The sequence below is a fragment of the Castor canadensis genome, chromosome 4 (genome assembly GCF_047511655.1).
Source record: "Castor canadensis chromosome 4, mCasCan1.hap1v2, whole genome shotgun sequence".
NCBI lineage: Eukaryota > Metazoa > Chordata > Mammalia > Rodentia > Castoridae > Castor > Castor canadensis.
In genome coordinates, this window is record NC_133389.1 from 30,553,133 (window position 1) to 30,575,598 (window position 22,466).

Consider the following 22,466-nt stretch of genomic DNA (forward strand, 5'->3'; position numbering starts at 1 on the left):
GAATAGCCATCATCAAAAACACCACCAACAACAAGTGCTGGTGAGGATGTTGGGAAAAAGGAACCCTAATCCACTGCTGGTGGGAATGCAAGCTGGTGCAACCACTCTGGAAAAAAATTTGGAGACTTCTTAAAAATCTAAACATAGACCTGCCATATGATCCAGCAATCCCAGTCCTGGGGATATACCCAAAGGAATGCAACACAGGTTACTCCAGAGGCACCTGCACACCCATGTTTATTGCAGCACTATTCACAATAGCCAAGTTATGGAAACAATCAAGATGCCCCACTACTGATGAATAGATTAAGAAAATGTGGTACTTGTACACAATGGAATTTTACTCAGCCATGAAGAAGAATGAAATCTTACCATTTCCAAGTAAATGATGGAACTGGAGAACATTATTCTGAGCGAGGTCAGCCAGGCTCAGAAGACCAAAAATTGTTATGTTCTCCCTCATATGTGGACTTTAGATCTAGGGCAAATGTAGCAATGTGATTGGACTTGGATCACATGACAAGGGGAGAGCACATAGGGGAGATATGGGGATAGGTAGAAAATCCAAAACATGAAAGCGTTTGATGTCCCCACTCCAGAGGAGCTAGTACAGAAACCTTAAAGCAACAGAGGTTATCATGAGAAGGGGATCAGGAACAAGTGTAAAGATCAGTTAGAGTTGAATCAACATGGGTCTTAACACATGGGTACACAAAAGCAATGTTAGGAATCTCTCTGTATAGCTATCCTTAACTCAACTAGCAAAAACGCTTTGTCTTCCTTGTTATGCTTATGTCTTTTCTTCAACAAAATTAGTGATAAGGGCAGAACAGGACCTGCCTGGAACTGGGTGGGGAGAGAGGGTGGGCTAGGGGGGCAGGGTGGAGAAATGACCCAAACAATGTATGCATATGTAAATAAATGAATAATAAAAAAAAGGACCAAACCTATGAATCATGGGTGTAGAAGAAGGAGAGGAGATTCAAACTAAAGGCATTGACAATGTATTCAATAGAATAATAACAGAAAACTTCCCTAACCTTGAGAAAGAGAGTCACCCCGTTGCAGGAGGCTTATAGAACACCAAACTGTCAGAACCAAAAAAGAAACACTTCCAAACATATCATAATCAAAACACTCAGCACACAGAACAAAGAAAGAATTCTGAAAACTGCAAAAGAAAAAAGATAGGTCACATATAAAGGCAAACCCATTAGAATAACAGCAGTTTTTGCAACTCAAACTCTAAATGCAAGAAGGTCATGGAAAGACATAATTTAGGCCCTGAAAGAAAGCAATTGTCAACTTAGACTAGTCTATCAGCAAAATTATCCTTCCTAATTGAAGGATAATGAAATTAAAGGATATTGAAATTAAAACCTTTCATAACAAGGAAAAAACTAAAGGAATTTGTGACTACCAAGCCAGCACTACAAAAGACACTTAAAGACCTTTTACAGATAGAAGAAGAAAATAGAGTGAGACAGGGAAACTCACTCAAGAAAGAATAAACTCTTTTGAGCAAACAGACCAATAAACAAGTAATAGGTAAAACTAAACAATACGGGAGTAAGCATGGCTGGAAACAACAGGCACCTCTACATATTAACACTGACTGTAAATTGCCTCAATGCCCCAGTCAAAAGCTATAGAATAACAAACTGTGTTAAAAAACAAGACCCAACCATATGTTGCTTACAAGAGACTCATCTCACAGAAAAAAAAAAAAAAAAAAAAAAAAAAAACCACACTGGCTGAGAATCAAAGGGTGGAAAAAAGTTTTCCAAGAAAATGAACCCCATAAACAGGCAGAAATAGCTATACTCATATCTGACAAAGTAGACTTAAGGCTAAAATCAATCAGAAGAGACAACAAAGGTCTCTTCAAATTAATTAAAGGAACAATTATTCAAGGGGAAATATCAATTCTTAACATGTATGCACCAAACACAGGGGCACCATCTACACTAAAAAAAAACAAAAAAACCTCTGATAGCCTTAAGAGCACAGATAGACTCTAATACAGTCATAGTGGGAGACCTGAATACACCACTGTCACCAATACATAAGTCATACAGGCAAAAGATCAACAAAGAAACTTCAGAGCTACTCTACACATTAAACCGAAATATACATGGTTGATAGCTACAGAGTCTTTCACCCAACACTCAGGCAATACACATTCATTTTTGTAGCTTATGCAACTTTCTCCAAAATAGATGATATTTTAGGACACAAAGCAAGCCTCAACAAATTCAAGAAAATTTAAATAACCCCCTCCATCATATTGGATCACAATGGAATAAAACTAGACCTCAATAACAAAAGAAACCACAGAAAATATTCAAACACATGCAGACTGTACAACGCAATGCTGAAAATACAGTAGGTGACTGAAGAAATAAGAGAAGAAATCAATAAGTTCCTAGAACCCAATGAAAATGAAAATACAACCTACCAAAATCTGTGGGACATAGCAAAGGCTGTGCTAAGGGGGGCATTTATAGCTGTAAGTGCCTACATTAAAAAACAGAGAACTCTTAAATAAACAACCTAATGATGCACCTTAAGCTCCTAGAAAAACAAGAACAAACCAAACCCAAAGTCAGAAGACTTAGAGAAATAATAAAGATCAGGGCCAAGATGAATGAGATTGAAGCCAAACAAACTATACAAAGAATCAATGAAACAAAAAGTTTGTTCTCTGAAAAGATCAACAAGATCAACAAACCCTTAGCCAACATTGACAAAATGGAGGAGGGAAAACACCCAAATTAATAAAATCAGAGATGAAAAAGGGGACATAACCACAAATACTAATGAAATCCAGAGAATCATTACAGAGTACCTTGAAAACTTATATTCAAGAAAACTGGAAAATCTAGATGAAATGGATAAATTCCTAGATACATATAACCAACCAAAATTGAACAAGAAGATATTAAACACCTAACTAGTGTTCAATGAAATTGAAGCAGCAATAAAGTCTCCCTATACAAAGAGCCCAGGACCTAATGGATTTACAGTAGAATTTTACCAAACCTTTAAAGAATAACTAACACCAATACTTCTCAAACTTTTCCAGGAAATAGAAAGGGGAGGAATACTACCAAATTCATTCCATGAAGCCAGCATTACACTCATTCCAAAACCCAATGAAGACGTAACCAGAAAAGAGAATTATAGACCAACATCTTTAATGAACATAGATGCAAAGATTCTTAACAAAATAGGCAAACAGAATTCAACAACACATCAAAAAGATCATACACCATGACCAAATCAGTTTCATTCCAGGGATGGAAGGATGGTTCAACATACGTAAATCCATAAACATAATACAGCATATAAACAGAAGCAAGGAAAAAAAACCACACGATCCTCTCAATAGATGCAGAAAAAGCCTCTGACAAAATCCATCACCGTTTCACGACAAAAGCTCTGAAAACTAGGAGTAGAAGGAATGTTCCTCAACATAATAAAGGCTATATATGATAAACCTAGAGCCAACATCATATTAAATGGAGAAGAACTGAAACTATTCCCCTTAAAATCAGGAATGAGACAGGGCTGTCTGCTTTCTCCACTCCCATTCAATATAGTTTTGGAATTCCTAGCCAGAGCAATAAGACAATAGCAAGAAATAAAAGGGATTCAAATAGGGAAGGAAGAAGTCAAACTATCCCTATTTGCAGATGACATGATCATATACCGAAGAGACCCCAAAAACTCTACTAAAAAACTATTAGAAATCATAAACTCTTTCAGCAAAGTAGCAGGATACAAAATTAACATCCAGAAATCAGTAGATTTTCAATATACCAACAACGAACAGACTGAGAAAGAAATCAGGGAAACAATCCCATTTATAATAGCCTCAAAAACAACAAAGTACCATGGAATAAATTTAAAGAAAGAAGCCAAAGACCTTTTTAGTTAAAACTATAAATCATTGAAGAGAGAAATTAAAGAAGATAGCAGAAAATGGCCTTCCATTCTCATGGATTGGTAGAATCAATATTGTGAAAATGGCTATACTATCAGAAGCAATCTACATGTTCAATGCAATCCCTATCAAAATTCCAATGACATTCTGCCCAGAAATAGAAAAAGCAATTGTGAAACATACATGGAAACATAAAAGACCTCGAATAGCCAAAGCAATTCTGAGCAGAAAGTCATGAGGGATAATGACATTTTGGTTTGGAGGTAAATGGATGCAACTGGAGGATATCATGTTAAGTGAAGTAAGCCAGGCTCAGAATCACAAAAGCTTAATGTTTTCTCTCATACATGGAAGACAGATCCAAAGATAAACATATACATGAAAACAAGCATGATCACATACAAACTCAGATATAGAACATGTTTGTAACAGTGGTACTACTCTATGGAACTTGTGGAAAGAGGGAAAGGAAAAGAAAATATTAGAGCATCAGTAATGTCGCATAACATAAGATGTGAAGGTAGAGGACATAAGGATGTGTATTGAAAGCTGTTGAAAAATGGGGTGAGTTGGAGGTAAAGGGGTAAGGAAGAGTAATGGAAGGGAAAAAATAAAAAGTAACAATGTAAAATATATTTAAATATAGTCTCTGCACTTGTGTCACAAAGAGATTGTCTATGATGCTAGCCTGGGGTAGCCTGATTTGCTAAATGGAATTTCAAAGCTGTAATCCAAATCTGTCAATGCTTGTACATTTCTAAATAATCACTGGACTACCAAAGGTTTAGAACAGTGGGTTGAGAAAGGCTGTTACTATGATTTAGTTGATCTTTCCCTTTCTGTTCCTGTAGGTTCAACCCTGGTTCAAATTCTGGTCATGTTGTGTTTTCACTTTTGCAATGGGCCCTTAGTTGAAACCCATTAGCCTGGGTGAAATTCTAAATCTTTTAGGCATCAGATGAAAGGCTTCTAGCTCCACCAGTCGATTCTCCCCAGAGCAGTCTGTGCTTCTTCTTTAGTAAAACTCTTTAAACATGCTCTTATTTATTTGAAGGGTCATTTTTACTACCACCCTGTGAAACTCCACAAGGGAAGTGGGGGAACCTATAACACTTACAGAACCAGAACAACTACTCAGTGAAAAAAACTACCTAGCTCCTCATGTATACCCCATAGCATGGCATAATTGAAATGTATACTACTTTCCAAACATGCTCCCCATTCTCTTATCCTGTCATTGCTCATGTCGTTGGCTTGTGTCATTTGTATTATGACCATATTAGGAAGAAATGTCCAAAACAGATTGGAGACAATGATTTAGGCATTATTTGAGTGGTTAATGATGAAAACATCATTTTCATCTTGGCTGAAGACAAGGGAGGATTTTTACAGTCAGAAGTTAGGAGAAAGGACTAGCTTACTCATAAAAATGCCAAGATTTTATTATTTCAGCTTTTAACTGTGGATTGCACTGTGATTTTGAGTAAATGACTTAACCTCTCTGTGCACTGGCTCCTTCCTTTGGAAAGCTTGGATAGTAATGCACCGTATGTATTAATGTTTTTCAGAGGCTGGGTAGGATAACTGTAAAAACATCCTGGGCTTTGGTACTCCTGCCAATATACTTATTTTGTTGTTAATATTAAAAATGTAGTATAATTGAAACCTGGGGTCAAAAATATTATTTTTCTACCTCAGATACAAACTCAAAAAGTATAATAGTTGATTCTAATAATTTGCACAAATACTATTAAGGAAATGTATTCCTAAAAAACACCTACTCCTCAAAGCACTCCTTGAATCTTCTTTTCTGGGCTCTCAGAGCATTGTATTCAGCACAACATTTTAAAAGAATCTTTTCTGTGCCAGCCTTCATGAGGGGGAAGATCTGTCATCAAGGACCTTGTACAGGTAGACAGAATGACAAACTCCAAAAAGTCAACCTCTAATTTTCCTGAACCTGTGAAAATGTTACCTTGCATGGCTAATGTGACTTTCCAGATGTGACCCAGCAAAGGCAACTGAAATGGGAAGATTGTTTTGGATTGACCTGTCTGGCCTATCCAACCACATCACTTCTTAAAACTGGAGACTCTCTCCTGGCTGTGACTAGAGAGGGAGTGTAACTACCAAATAGTTAGACAACAGAAATGTCACTGTCTTTAAAGATGGAAGAAAAAAGCTGAGTGCCAGTGGCTCACACCTATAATCCTAGCTACCCAGGAGGTAGAGATCAGGAGGATTGCGGTTGAGGGCAGTCCAGGAAACTAGTTCTCAAGACCCTATCTCAAAAGTACCCAACACAAAAAATGGTTGGTGGAGTGGCTCAAGTGGTAGAGTGCCTGTCTCACAAGTGTGAGGCCCTGAGTTCAAACCCCAATAGCACCAAACAAATGAATGATTGAAGAGAATGCTCACAAGGCAGGCAGCTTCTAGAACTGGAAAAAGCAAGATAGTGGATTCTCCCCTACAGCCTCCAAAAAGGAACACAGCTCTGCCAACCCCAAAGTTTGGCCCAGTGAGACCCATGTTGGCCTTCTGACCTAGAGAACTGTAAGATAATAAACTTGTGGTGCTTAATCCATTAAGTCTGTGGTAAATTTTTATGGCAGTGACAGAAACCTAATACAGATCTCATGAAGTAATGAAGGAAAAATAAGGAGAAACCGCAACAATCCAAGGGCAGCTGGAATTAATTTTGCAAGAGTGGGATAACAAATGATATCAAGAACAGTGATGAGGAGGAGGCATACACTTAAACAACACTTAATGTATGCCAACCCCTGCTCCAAGTCATGCATGCACATATTTATTCATAGAACGCTTGAGAAATATTTTATTATTGACCACATTTTATAGATGGAGAAACTGAGACACAGGAATATTAACTAACTTACTCAAAGATATATAACAAGCCCACACAGATCCAGGATTTGAATCCAAGCTATCTGGCTATAGACCTATACTCCTAACCATGTTCTTTCCATAAAGTGGAGAGCTCTACCTGGAAGCCCAGCAACAACTTCCTGCACTAGATGGTATTCTTGATCTTGAACAAGTGAGTAGAGTTTTGCATGAGGAGACTAATGAGACCACTTCGTGGCGAAAGTAATAAGAATAGTATCCTGGGATGCCTTGATGACAGGAGGAAGTAGAGTTTGAGTTAACACCATTTAGAGAACCCGAGCATTTCCTGGCAGACATAGACATGGTAGAGTTACCTTAGCTTTCACCTGATCTACCAGAAAAACAAGGGTTATAAGGCAGTGGAAGGGAGACTTTTTTTTTTAATCTTTTTTTTTTATTCATATGTGCATACCTCCCCCCTGCCCCCACCCCCTCCCTTACCACCCACTCTGCCCCCTCCCTCTCCCCCCCCCCAATACCCAGCAGAAACTATTTTGACCTTATTTCTAATTTTGTTGTAGAGAGAGTATAAGCCATAATAGGAAGGAACGAGGGTTTTTTCTGGTTGAGATAAGGATAGCTGTACAGGGAGTTGACTCATTAATTTCCTGTGTGTGTGTGTTACCTTCTAGGTTAATTCTTTTTGATCTAACCTTTTCTCTAGTTCCTGGTCCCCTTTTCCTATTGGCCTCAGTTGCTTTAAGGTATCTGCTTTAGTTTCTCTGCGTTAAGGGCAACAAATGTTAGCTAATTTTTTAGGTGTCTTACCTATCCTCATCCCTCCCTTGTGTGCTAAAGCTTTTATCATGTGCTCAAAGTCCAATCGGAAGGGAGACTTTTGTGAAACCAATTTTTTATTTGACCCTCAGAAGATTGATGTTCATTATTTGCATCTCAAATTCTGAAATTGTTCCTTCAACATTTAATCTCTTAGTTACTGACTCCTAACCCTTTGGGAGGCAGAATTTAGTATCTCTCTGTGTGTACTTGAGTTCCAACCATGGGGCCTGATTTAGCATATACGGGATTAACTAGAGAAGAATTCAGTAAAGGAATGAACATGTGGATTACATCACGTATTCCTGAGGATCTTTCATTGAAGTTGCATGTCTTATCTGCTTTCTGAAAAGCCTACAGGCTCATGATACACAATGCAAAAGTAAGGAATGATTCACCCGCCAAAGCAAACAAAGTCTTTCTAAAAGTTGGAGGGGGTCCAACTTTTAGCAGTTTTTATGATGTCTGTCCTGGGAGCGATAGTTATTGATGGTGGTAAGGGATGTGTGTGCTGGAAAGGCCATGAAAAACATTGGAGGGGTGGACTGAATCAGATACTTGTGACTATGTGACCATAGATAATCACATAACAGGAGTGCTGGACATTGAAGAGATGTTGCCTAGCAAGTGTGATATTCAGGCAACTGAGCGAAAGCTGAGACTTTATCTACCTAGTGTGTTTCTCTGAAGCTCATAAAGCATCCATCAAGCTTCTGAACTTACAAAGTGCTGAACACTACTAGATTTCTTAGGTCAAATAGTGAAGAGTGACATTTTACATCAGGTCTAGTCAAGGTGAAAGACAGTCTAATGCCAGGAATGAATTCAAGAGAGCCTGTGAGAGATACTCCAGACTTTTGGTTAGCCTGCAGATAGAAAAGGGTATGTTATCTGTCCCCTAGCTGACAGGAGAAGGGGCAGACTCAGAGACCATAAGGAAAGACTCTCCCTCAAAGAGGGACACCTAGGACTTGTGTCCCCACTTGGTGGTAGTGATCTGGACATGATCTATATTTTACCAGAAGACTAGAATTCACCTACAGAAACTGGAAGAACCCAAGAACCAAAGCAGGCTTCAGCTGGTGGCAATGGGTCTCACCTGTGAAGAGAGGATGTCCTCCACCTCACATCAAAGTATAGCTAAGAGAGGGCAACCAGAATGCACCTCCAAGCCTGTTGGAAAGAGCTCCACCTGTAGAAAAGCTTCTTAAAATTACACTTATTAAGACTCACCATTGTCATGGTAACTGGACCAAATATTCTTTTCCAATGACCTGAAGTATTTTTTTCCTTCTCTTTTTAACCCAATACAGTTGAACTTCAAAGAAAATGTTGCAATGGTAATAATAATAATAATAATGATAATGATAAATCAACCTATATCCTGTTACTAACAAACTCCCATTGTTATTGTTCTCATTTTTAATCCCTTTAATCAATGGCAGATTCCCTTTTGTCTTATAGAAAAGACATACTCCAGGCAAAAACGGAAATAGAAAAGACTAATACTTCCGTTATCTTTTTTTAAACAGAGATATGATCTACTTTAAATGGAGCACAAAGCTCTTCATATATGAACCTAGAACCTTTTTTTCCTGCAATGGAATCTAGCCCCAAGGCTTGGGACAAGTTCTTTGAAATTTAGCAAATTAAAGTAACTAACATATGTATCTCGTTAAAGCTACAAGCCAGAGAATGTGGCTGACAGGGGTATGGAAACAGTGCATGCCTTTGCAGATGAGGCTTGGCTTTCTGGGTTGGCACTTTCATCCTGTTCTAATCCAAGCCCAGTTGGTTTTTTAATGCATTTTCCCACCAGTTCTCCACCAAACCTTGGATCCAGACCCTTCCAAACTTTACCATCTGCTGTGGTTTGAGTGTGTCCCCTCCAAAATTCATATGTTGCCAATGGGATGGTAAAAGAGGTAGGACTTTCAAGAAGTGATCAGCCCAGTCCATGAGAGCTCCTCCCTCCCATTAGGCTCTGGCCCTTATGAAAGAGGCTTCCCAGCTGGGCATCAATGGCTCACACCTATAATTCTAGCTGCCTTCTGAGGCTGAGATCAGGAGGATTGTGGTTCAAGGCTGGTCCTATCAAAAAGCTAGTGAGACCCCTATCTCAACCAAAGCTGGTGCAGTGACATGTGCCTGTCATCCCAAGCTATATGAAAGGCTGAGATTGGGAGGATCACAGTTCCAGTCCAACCCAGGCAAAAATCATTCCCGAGACCTCACCTCAATGGAAAAAGCCTGGTCACAGTGACACATTCCTGTCATCCTACTTATGGTGGGAAACATAAAATAGAATCGTGATTCAGGCCACCCTGGGCAAAAAGTGAGATCCTATCTCCAAAATAACTGAAGGGGAAAAAAGGGGCTGGAGGTGTGGCTCAAGTGGTAGAGCTTCTGCCTACCTAGTCCAAAGCCCCGAGTTCAAAACTCACTACCACCAAAAAAAGAATGAGGCCTGCCTTGGCTACTTGCCCTTCCATTTTCTGCTGTATTAGGATGCAACATAATGAACCAAATCCTTGATCTTGGACTTCCCAGTCTCCAGAACTGAGAATCAGTCTGTTCTTTATATATTACTCAGCCTGTGGTACTCGTTACAGCAGCACAAACAGACCGAGACACTAACTTTATACTTTCAACCTTGTTCTCCCGGATCTTCCCCTTCTCTAACTTCTCAATATGCATTTCTCTTATTAGCTGTGGAGCTGTTGCAAAGAGCATTTTGTCCTTGCTCTTTAGAGCATGGAAAGACAAATTCTTGCTTCCCTGGCTTGCATTCCTGCTAGGGGAGGCTGAGTGACTCCTTTCTCACCAATGGGACAGAGGAGTTTGCTTTTGTTGGAGAGGGGTTGGTTCTGAAAAGCATTTTCTCTCCTGCTAGAAGGTGACAGATAGTTCTAGTACCAAACTTTCTCCCTTCTCCCTGCCTCGAATACAGATATGATGTTTGGAGTTACATAACCTTCTTTTAACAAGAAGGTGATGAGTGTGAGAGAAAGGCATGAGAACTCCCCTGTCTCACTGAGCTGTTGAGTGTGTGTTCACTGCTGTCCTCCTCTCGATCTTATTTAGGAGAGAAAAATAAACTACAAATTGCCTAAGTCACAGTAGGCTAGGTTTCCCTCTTATTACTTATAATCAAATCTATTCTTAACTGATATCACTACCCTCATCCTCCCCATCCTAACCAATCCATCCTGACAGGCAATGTACATAGTGGATTCAAACAGGTTCTAGAATTAACTTTCATTTTAAATCCTAAGTCTGTCACTACTATTTAACCTTGGTCAAGTTATCTAATTTATATAAACTTTATTCCACTTACCCAATATATGGAAATAGCAATGGTGTGTGCTTCAATAAATGCTAAATGGAATAATACACAAACTATTTCAAATATTGGCTGGCAGATATGTGTATGGTTTTCCTAGTGGAGGTACTTTTTTCATCCCACAGCACCTACAAAAGACCAAGACTTCTGAACTCTCCTTATTTCCTTAAGCTGGGGCCATTCACCCAGCTCACAGAGCCCTATCTCCTGACTCTGTAGTATGAATTAAAAATGCTGGGCAGTCACTCACCATCTCCCACATCTGTCTCTTATAGGCCTCCCAACTGGAGCCTGAGTCCACTTGGCCATGATGGGTTATTAATCCCACAGCTGAGTTGGGACCTCATTCTACTTTACCCATCATTTTCTAAATGCAGGAACTAGTAGCAGAGAGAGGGAAAGAAGAGAGTTAGAAGTCTATCTTTCAACTCCCTGCTTCCCAGCAGCTGATGGCCAGGCAGCCCAGAGGCTCTGGCTGTTGCCATAGCAGTGGGCTCTGGGACCCCACGCGGCAGCCTCTTGGTCTCCCTCACACTTCAAGGATGGGAAAAATAAATTGTTCAAAGAGTCTCCTTACCCCTTGGGAACTAGGGATTATGCTGAAACTTTATTATTACTTTAAATAAATAAATTACTCCCTTGAGGCCAGATGAAAACATGCTCTTATTAAATTTTTTAAAGGAGGAATGGAATTAGAGAGAGCAAAATCAAAGGTGCCCAAATGGATTGAAGTGGCTCCTCAGATGCTGACAGAATAGCAATTTGTATTTATATTATGCTTCTCATCAAAGGAGCAGTTCACAAAGGCCCTGTTTCCCCAGAGTTACCACCACAGAGCTCAGCTACAGTGCAGAAGAGCCTCGAGCTTTGGGGTGTCAGCCTTAGGGCTCTGTCCAAGGTGGCTGAACTCTGTCTCTGGCCCACAGGATTGGCTGAGTTAGTGTCTCAGAGTCCCTGAGGGAGCCAGGAGAGGGCATTTCTGTTCTCAGTGGTTGGTGGGAAAGAGAGTGGTTGCTTCCCATTTAAGAATATTAATAGAGATTGGTCATGGAAGCCCAAACTGGGGAGGGAGAGGGTATATACCTCCCACCAACACAGACACACACACACACACACACACACACACACACACTACACACATACACACACACAATGAAAACTAAGCATTGAAAAGAAGAGCCCATCTCTTCTAGGTTAAAGATAAGACACAGTGACCAGTCTGTCAAAAGATCCTGTTTTGTCTTTGCCCCCATTGGGCACATATGCAGCAGAAGTTAAGCATTGTTCTTCAACAAAATGACTGCACAAGTGAATTAATGAAGGACTAACTGGATAAGTTAAGTGTATGGTAGGTTGAAGTTTCCAGGTAGGATTGATCTCTCTGTGCCTGGGGAGCCAAATAGGATTTCACCTCTCAAACATAAAGGCAACTTTTTAGTGAAAGTGTACTCTTTACCTGGCACTATGCTAAGAAATACATATATATATACCTCTGTGTGTGTGTGTGTGTGTGTGAGTGTACATGTGTGCACATTTGCCAAGGATCAAATGCAGGTCTTTGCACATGCTAGACAAACACTCTACCATTGAGCTACATCCCCAGCTCAGAATTTAATATATTTTATATGTTAATATATATATATATATATATTTAAAAAGTATAATCTGTAGCACATTCCTTCCAATAGCATGATTTTACAGATGAGAAAACTGTGGTTCAGGGAAATTATGACTTGCCTGTGGACTTGATGAGGTCAAGGTTGGAACTGAGCTCTTCCTGGCTCTAAATCTACGCTTCTCCTCAGGGCCTCCTGCCTTATCTTTCCACCATAAAGTCTACATTCATATTTGTTCCATGGAAGTTCCATACTTGAAATAATTTCTTTCTCTTTTATTCAGGAAAAAAATCTACATTTTTTTGGGATCTCAACTCCACCCTAAAATCTTTTCAGTATCCAAACTCCATCCCACAACAGCCACCAAGCAAATGTCTTTTCAAGAAAGGGAAAGGAGAGGATCCTGCATCAATTAACAAAAGTATGAATAGTCTGTCTGCATAATGGCAAGTTTTGTTTCCCTTTGAACTAGTATTGTGACCTCACACTTATGGTGATTGTGGGCTTCTTGCAAACAGAGTCCCAGATCCATCCATTACCACCTCTGGCATCTTAGGCAGGCCACTCTTTGCATGTCCCCAAGCAATATTTTTTTCTCATTTAGTGAAGTATAGATAATAATACAGACCCCACCTCATAGAACTATGAAAGGATTCAAAGTCTTGAACAGAGTGCCTTGCACGGCCATGATGGTCAATGATGATGATCAGATGTCAGAGATGGCTGCTTTCACATGTTTCTCAATCAGTCTTGATGGGTTGGCTGAGACCTTGCCTGGGACTGAGCAAGAAGCGAAGAGGTTTCAGTGGCTCCAGCTGTGTGTCATTGGGGAATGCAGGGGCTGACACACACAGAACTCTATATGGGATGGAGTCCTAGAGAAGTTGACTATCAGCATGTTACATGTCAAACAATGGGAGAAAAATGGCCTGGAAAGTTTAAAAGAAGGGTAGTTTACAATGATATCAGAAGGGCAGATGGTTATCTTTGCAGGCCTAAGTCCCTTTCTCTTAGAAGAGCTTTATCTTTTCCTATCTTTACTTTTGTTCCCACCCTTCCAGCTGGTGCCCAGCTATTTTCTGGATCAAACAACAAAACTCAGAATTTCCATTAAGATAAAGATGTGAAGGAGAAAGGGGATGAGATGGATGGAAAACATAATTTGGTTTCAGTTCTCTAGAAAGTTTAACATTTCCCATGGTCAGAGTAGAACAACACGAGTTTGGTCTCTGATAATAACTGTAACATTGGGCTAGAAACATTCCCACTTTGAATGTTCCCACCAGCTTCCAGCTGGTGCCCAGACCCTGTTTCTGCATGACTTCCCTCACTACCTTTGTCTATGGTTATCACAATCATCCTTAGAGCACAGTTGCAACCCACTTGCTCTGTAAAAGTTTCTTCCTTACTGTAGTCCAAATGCCCTTTCTTTCCTCAAAGTCCTTCAATCAGAGCTTTCTGTACTTTTCACTTGTCAGCCTTAGTGTGATGACCTTGCACTAATATTCTTTTGTTTACACTAATCCTGATGATTAGTCTGCAGTTCTTCATGGACAGGACCTGTGCCAAATAGGGATTTTTGAATTTCAAAATCAGGCCAGTACTGAGGTCAGATGGAGCTGATAACCCGTTTCCAAGCTACATACTTGTTGTCCAGAAAGATAAGTAGCAACCAACTGACCCAGCAAGGTCCTGAAAGTTCATATAATCCAAATCTTTTCAACTGAATAAATGAGTAAACTGGAAATCAAAGTGGGAATGTTTCTAGCCCAATGTTACAGTTATTACCAGAGACCAAACTCATGTTGTTCTACTCTGGCCATGGGAAATGTTAAGCTTTCTAAGAGAACTGAAACCAAATTATGCTTTCCATCTTTCTCATCCCCTTTCTCCTTCACATCTTTATCTTAATGGAAATTCTGAGTTTTGTTGTTTAATCGGGAAAATAGCCAAAAATATATGCTCACTTTTGATCCACTGTGAACCTTCAAACATTGCCTATTTTGAGGATGTATACTCTCTGCCCTCAACTTTTACATTCCTTTCTGCCATGCTGATTTTCTTGCAGCACCCCAGAGGCTTCCATTTAAGTCATTGCACATCTTTTCCATGCCTCACTTCACCTGGCTTAGCCTTCACCTCCTAGTACTTGTCTTTAAAGTCATCATCCAGGTGAAGTGTTTTCTGACTCCCCACCACCAAGACTGTTGAATATTCCCACCAAATGTTGCTCTGGAACTCTACATTTGTTCTGCTAAGAGTCAGATTAGATCTCTATTCAGAACCCTTAATATAGTGCATTGGAACTCTTTTGTTTGCTGAATTGTCTTTGACCTCCAGTGACATACTGAGGATCTGTCAGGTCACACTTCCCCTGGACTTCTCTCTTTTGGAAGAAGAAGCCCTCCTCATCTCATCCAACACATTCTTCAAATATGTTTCCAGAGGCAGGCTGCTATCTTGATAAGACCCTGCCTCTTGGGTTACATTAACTGACTGGGTAGTGAACATTGGTTGAGTGAGAACCAATCACCATGCTTCATTCCCAGTGCCATACTGATTGGTTCATGGGAGAACAATTGGTACAAGATAGGCCAATCAGAGGCTTTCCCCTGGAATTTTCCAACTCAAGCTGGCAGGGGGCACTCCTTTTTCACTTAATAATGCACTAAGTATGTGGAGTGGAGGGTCTGGAAAACCATGCACCCCTCCCACCTCCTCATGCTACACACACACACACACACACACACACACACACACACACACAGGAGTGGCTGTTCTAGAACAATGAAGCAGAATAAGGGAGAAGAGCAAAGATGCCATTTAGAGGAAGAGAGTATTGACCATGACTGATTTCTCAATTTCCTAGTTTAGCTTCACCCCTCCAGTTAAATGCTTTGATTAGATGACCCTGTTATGGGCAGAATTGTGCTGTCCCAAAATTCATATGTTGAAATCTTAATACCTCAGCAGGTACTCAGCTCCTTAGGATATCACTGTAGTTGGAGTTGGGCCTTTAAAGAAGTGATTAAGTTAAAATGAGGTCATTAAAATTGGACCCTAATTCCAATGTGCTTTGTGTCACTATAAGAAGAGAACATCTAGACATACAAAAGAAACACCAGGAGTGCACAGGAACAGAGAAGGTGGCTATCTGCAAGCCAAGTGAGGAAGCCTCAGGAGAAACCAAACCTGCTAATACCTTGTCTTGGAATTCTAGTCCCCAGATTTGTGAGAAATACATTTGTTGTGCTTGAGGCACCTAATCTGGGCTACCTTGAGGGCAGCACTAACATTAATACAGCTTTCTACATTCTATAATTTGTTCAAATTTGTTCAACTATGGTCTCCAAGTCCTGTAGTCACAGGGCACAATTGCAGACTGTTAGATTCTCAGCAGGTTTAATGGTGACTATACTCCAAATGACTTCATGTCCTGTCCTGAGGTCCAAGGCCTGTGACAATAGGGAGATGAACAGGTTCACCTATGGACTCATTTATGGGCTCAGGTCAAATGTAAATCAGATAAATTTAAAACTGTGTCTCAGTTTGATGAATAGTAGCTGTCTCTTTCAGAATTAGTGGCAAACAAGACACATTTTGTTTGCTAAACAACTTTTCCCCTTAACAGAATCCAGAAACCTAGGACAAACCTAATGACAAAACTGACTTTTAGTCCACGAAGAATAATGGTCTGAATGACTGTAATTGCACAAAAGTCTTGACATTTCTGTCTAGATTGTATTCGCCTCAGACATGCTCTCCTGAAAGTAAACCCAGAGCAGGTGGCCTCTCTCCTAAGACCAGCTGACATGCTTTAAATAGGATTGCGTGACACTTTCTGCCTGGTACATTTTTCCAACTCCCGTATCAGCTACTTGCTTACTACCAGAAACAAGTACACTCCTAGCCTAATATGAATGACTTTACCTGGCAAAAATCAATACCATTCATTTTTTCTTCTAATAATATTATCTAAGTTAGACACCTATTCATTCACCAAATAGCTCCTACATGCCTACTGGTCATCAGAAAACAGTCATCTGACTGCATTAACATAGCTTCCTACAGAAAATCTATCATTGAGCTAAGATTAAAATGCCAAACTTCTTCAAGCATCAGCCTTGGCAACTACCTCTTAAACCCTGAATAATTTCATGGTTTATTTATATTTGTTTTTTCTTATCTGTCAGTTGCTTTTCTTCTTCTATAGTCTTTATTTTTTTACTGACCACTCATTCCATTCCAGGATTCTCTGCTTCCTAAAATATAGCTTCTGAATATATTCTTCTGCTTCTCTGTTCCTCAATAACTTCATGGTTTCTACAAAAGCAAATGTTTGGACAATAGAGTTTAAAAACAAATAATGAGAAATTTAGTAAGTTATGAAAAGTCTTTCTTTAGTAACTGGTATTTCAGGTTTTTGGATATATGGAAAATGGGAACTGATTTTTTTTTTTGTTTTCTCTGCTCTTTGTTCTTTTATGAATGGATCTTTCTCTATGAATCTCATATAGCCCCCTGAGTATCTTACCTAAGGCTTTGATAATCTCCTTCCACTTTGCACCTCTTTTTCATCTACACCTGATCTTCCCGCTTGGAGACTCACGGTTAATGACCAGTGCTCAGTGGTGAGCATGCTTCTAATGTAAGACTTAACTGCCTTCATGAGTTTCTTGCTTCACAGAACAAAAGATTATGAGAAGCATTTTATTTAAACAGCATTTTATTCAAACAAATTTACTTAAATAACATCACTATGTCTTCCACAAAAATGCAGACAAAATATTAAAATTGTTTACTACATCAATTTCTTGGTGTTCTTCATGTAGACACAAGATAAACTCTTGAGCTTAGCTAAATGATTCTAAAGCAAATAGCAAGTGAGTTCTCTGACTGTGAATATGAGAGCTTTGTCCTAATGATGGGAAAATTGAGGCAAATTTATTTATCCGTGGATCACAATCTGCTTAGCTCAAGGCTCCAAGAGAACTCACTTTTTCACTTTCTCAGATGCTCTCATTTTTGTCATTTAAAAAATATTTTATCTTGTTTTAATACAGAATATTTCAAAGTACCACCAAAATAACAACTTACAAATGATTTTCAGTTCAGATGTGCTTGGAAAATGCAGAGGAAAGTAAGTTAGGCATTTTTGTTTAAAGTAGAAAGATTTCTCAGAGAATTTTAAATGCTTGTGTACCACAAGAAACTTGGAAGGATGCCACTGGAAGCAATACTAACAAATTTCTTTGACCTTCCTTGTCCCTTTTGTGCAGAGTATCTTTGAGGATTAGTGGTCTGGGGAGCACCGGTTGGATATCTCTAGCCACTTTAATGGCTAAACAACAGAACAGAAGTTTAAAGACATCTTAAAAAGTTTTGCTTTTCTTTTTAAAATGTAAGCTATTATTTTACTTGCCCTCAGAACTCAAAACTGCTTCAGAAGAAATGTTATTTCTAGTTGATATCATATAGTATATTCTTTTAGGAAGGACCATATTCAAACCTTAAGTCAATAGTCAAATATTTTACAACGTAAAGAGAACTAAGTCATTAAAAAATACCCAGAGACATACATGTAAGTTTCCATTGGATGGTAATAAATGTTTCATCTTTCCCTCCACCTTGATGTGATACATAAAATAAAATGTAGTATATGACAATCCAGCCTTAAAAGAAAGGAAATCCTGACGTATGCTACAATGTGGATGAAACATGAAGATATTTTGTTAAGTGAAATAATCCAGACACAAAAGACAGATTCCAAAGCTATTGTATGATTCCACATTTATAAGGCAATTGGAGCAATCAAGTTTATGGAGACAGAAAATGGAATGGTGGTTGCCAGAACCTGAGGGAAGCAAAGAATAGGGAATATTGTCTAATGAATATGGCTTCCCTTTGGTGACCCCAAGAAGTTTTAGAGATGGATGGTGGTAATGCTAGCACAACAATGTGAATATATTTAATGTCCTTAAACTGTACACTTAAAATGGTCAAAATGATAAGTTTTATGTCTGCATGTTCTATCACAATGAAAAAATAACTTGAGGTGACCACCTTATGGAAATCCCATACCTCAGAAAGGTGAGGCATCAAGAAGAGAAGGGATAATATGGCTAACTAGTATTTGGAGAATACTTAAGGAAAATCTTTGCTCAGCTTAGTATTTTGAGAATGCTTCCTATAATGTAGGAGGTAAAGCAACAACACAGCTTTGAAGGGGAGAACTAAGGGGGAAAATAACATTGAAATCCTAAGATTTTAACATGTTTTATTTAAATATATATATTGGGGTCTATTGTATACATGCACAAGGCTAAGAAATATTATAGATACAAATATAAAGTGTTTTTATCCCTGTCTTCAGGTAATTTATAATCTTACAGGAAGGCATACTCACGAATAACTTGGAGACAACAAAGACTATCTTCAGAGATGTGTATGAGTTATACATACAGAGCTCTGGAGCATGGAGGAAGATGTTAAGTCTGATTGTAGACCCATTCCTTCTTTCACCCTTACACTAATTCTTCCTACCTTCAAGGTCTAGACAAAACTCTACTGCTTAACATAATATTCTTGCTGTGGACTAAAGTTTGAACTCTTACTCTTATAACTATTCTTTCTTGACCCTTACATACCCATGGTATATGTTGCAACATGGTATATATACATGGTTAGCAGCACCCATTACTTTGGAAATGATCCTGATTGCTAAAATAGGGATGTAAGGAAAAGAAGGAAAATTGAGTTTTGAGTCCATAGAGACAAAGAAAAGACTTAAAAATCTAGGCTTGTAAAGGGAAAATTGCTAAAAGTTCCCTTTCACAATTGTAAAGCAATCTTGGAAGACTTAATGACAGAATTTTTACCTTAATTTATAGTACAAGAAATAGAGACAAAGATAGAAAGTCCCACTAGAAGGGGAAGGAGGATTTTGTGTGGATGCCCCAGGGTAAGAATCTAATCTGATTCTTGGCAAGACAAAGGTCCCACCTTTGTTGAACGTTGGCTCTATGTGGGAAGTGAGTTGACTAAAACACCAGACTAGACAGAATGAGGTCTTCTAGAACACCCAGACTGCTGTTCTGTTCCTCTGTATCCAAGATGGTGAGGAAACGTTTTAAGTAGATAGGGTCAGGGAGAGAGCTCTGATTCCATATGATGTGTATATTGCATGCAGGGGCTCCTTAAGTCCCCATTTATCCAAGAATGGTGAATTGGGGACAGAGGGGGATGCTGAGAACCTTCAATATGTACTTAGGTGAGAGGGATAAGAAATGCAAGGACCTCTCCAACAAGTATAGATTTTAATGACTATAAGCTTCAGTTTGTGAGCATCAATCTAAGCTCACAAAAAACCATGTGACATTTGCCAAAGTGGGCTTATCATCAAGTGTTCAGGAATCAGACCAGACCACCCTTACTTTGGTGACCAGCAGTGGGGACCACGCATAAGGCAGTGCCTGACCCCTGCAGGACATGTCAACTGTCCCTTCACAATCTTGGGATAAGATGCAGAATGCTTCTTGTGAAAGGGGAAATAACCCCATTGAACAGTTATACTTTAAATTCCACTAAATATTTGCCCAAGTTAGACCATATAAATACCCAGGAACTACTTAATAATGAAAAAGATTGACTAGCCTTTAGTTTGAAAATTTAAATCTAGTCTACCACTAATCATAGGAATAAAGAGAACAGTTAGAAAGCTTATTCTTTTATTTTTTGATTTACTTAACAGAATTATGTAAATGTTCACCCCTTGTCTCATGTTTAACTGTAGTCTGCAGTTCACTGGAAATCTTTGGCATGCTTTATGCTGTTTACAATACATGTTCCTAAATATACTCTATATGAAGAAATGAAAGGAAGAAACTATGGATATAATCTTCTCCCTGACTCTATTTTACCAAAACCAGAGTAAATTATAAAACATAAAGATTTATTTTTTTAAAAGAATATCATAAGAGAAGCCATAGAGAGAGTCGTGGAAAGAGAGCTGGTATTAGGAAAGTCAGAGGTCTTAGTCCTTAGAATATTAACAATCCTACCACAGACAGTCTTCCTGTGATGCTTCCCATCAATAAGCTGAGGCAAACATCTATCTGGACCAGTGAAGTCCCACGAAAGTAATAAGTGAACTTTTCAATCTTCAAAAATGTTTGAACGTCTCTGTCTTATAGATGAAAAAGCCTGGAACTTCTCATAAATGGATATTTCCCTTGGGGGGCTAATATCCTCTCCCGGGTCGAACTTGAGTTCTTCCCACTTCATGAGGCAACATTCACAAAGCATTTTTTTTCCTTTCCTGTTCGCTTACCTTAAAATTCGCTTTGGTTTAAGAATTCATTGAATGTTTATTTATTTTTTCTGAGTAGCATTTTCAAAAAGGGGAAAAACTAGGTCAAATCTTAGACAAAGCCAAAAACACATCTTAAATGTTGACAAGCAGACTGAAAGTCTTAATGACAAAGTTAGTAGACTGGCTGATTTTTCCTTGGTGCCCAAGATAAAGTGTACAAGACTATTCATGACAGAACTCTGCAAGAAACACTGTGGAAAGCAGGTGAATATTGATTCTTAGTCTTAAGCTCATAAATACCTAATAAGGCAATTGTAGTTTAAAAATATAAGCATTGCTTTTTATCTGGCATGGTAGTACTCAAAAACTCATTATATTTGGCATCCTATAAAAAGAGCTTTTGCATCTCTTAAGAAGCCACTCAAATTTCATTTCATTCCTGAAACCTTTCCATGACCATCCGGCCCTCACCAATCACTCCCTTCTGTGAATTCATGGAACATTTATTGCCTGTAATACTCACAAGGCATGAGCTGTTGGGTATCTTTTTTTCTTTAACAAACATGGCCCAATAGATAATAAAACCTTCTGGGGATCAGGATCACATTAAATTCCTCTTATTATCCCTAGTACCTAGCCTGGAGCCTACTCCACAGCCCATAAATGTTCAATAAATGTTTGTTGCTAATGATGATATGTTGTAGACTCATCTGAAACATAATATGGATAAACACAATACAGGAAAAGTGCAAATCATCTCGTAACGAACATGCAAGCCAAGAAATCAATGAGAGCTGTCTGAGCACCAAGTGAAAGACAAAGCAATACCCGCCTCTCTGCCCCAACATCCAACATGTGATGGATTATGCTACATAAAATTATCAATAAAGACCAATGTAGTCACAATAACTTCTGAGCAGTAGCAAGAAATATTAGATATAGAATGTAACATTACAATACAGGCAGCAGAAATAAGAAGCCAGACTTAAAGAAGCAGACACATTCCATTGATGAAGAACCTCTTTGCAAATCAGTAACTTCAAGTATAATGAAAGGATGGTGCTTGCATTTCCTCTTTCACTGTCTCCCCAGCCCAGAGACTGACATCCTGATTTCCTTCAAGATACATGGAATGCCCAGCACTTGCCCCTTAAACAAAGGAACAGGGAGGCAAACTTGGGCATTCAACCTTTGCCAAAACAAATTCAAACCTTTTCAGTGAGTTAAGTTCTCACTATTATAGTCAGGTTGAGTAAGTTCATACACTTCTAATCTATGTGCACCAAAAAAGGTAGATCACTCTATTCATTTCTGGTCCAAATTCCTGTCTTTTTCCACAAGATTTGGTTTAACTTAGTAGCAGAAAGTTGGCGCAAAATCTATTCCAGTAGATTTCCTTTTCTTGCCTTTTTCTAATTTTCATTTATTCTTTCTCTGCTTACACCCTTTTTTTTTTCTGAAAGGTAAGGAACTCTTAGTAGAATGCACTATCATTTTATTAAAAATATAGGAAACGTAATTATCGCTAGTGTAGAAATGACTGATGTAAAACAGTGAAGCAATTTA

General features: G+C 38.8%; 1 protein-coding gene across 1 annotated transcript in view; it reads right to left on the reverse strand.

The window, feature by feature from the left end:
* Slc14a2 (solute carrier family 14 member 2) overlaps positions 1-22,466 on the reverse strand; it is a 445,690-nt gene that overhangs the window by 413,114 nt on the left and 10,110 nt on the right. The gene's annotated exons all lie outside the window — the stretch shown is intronic.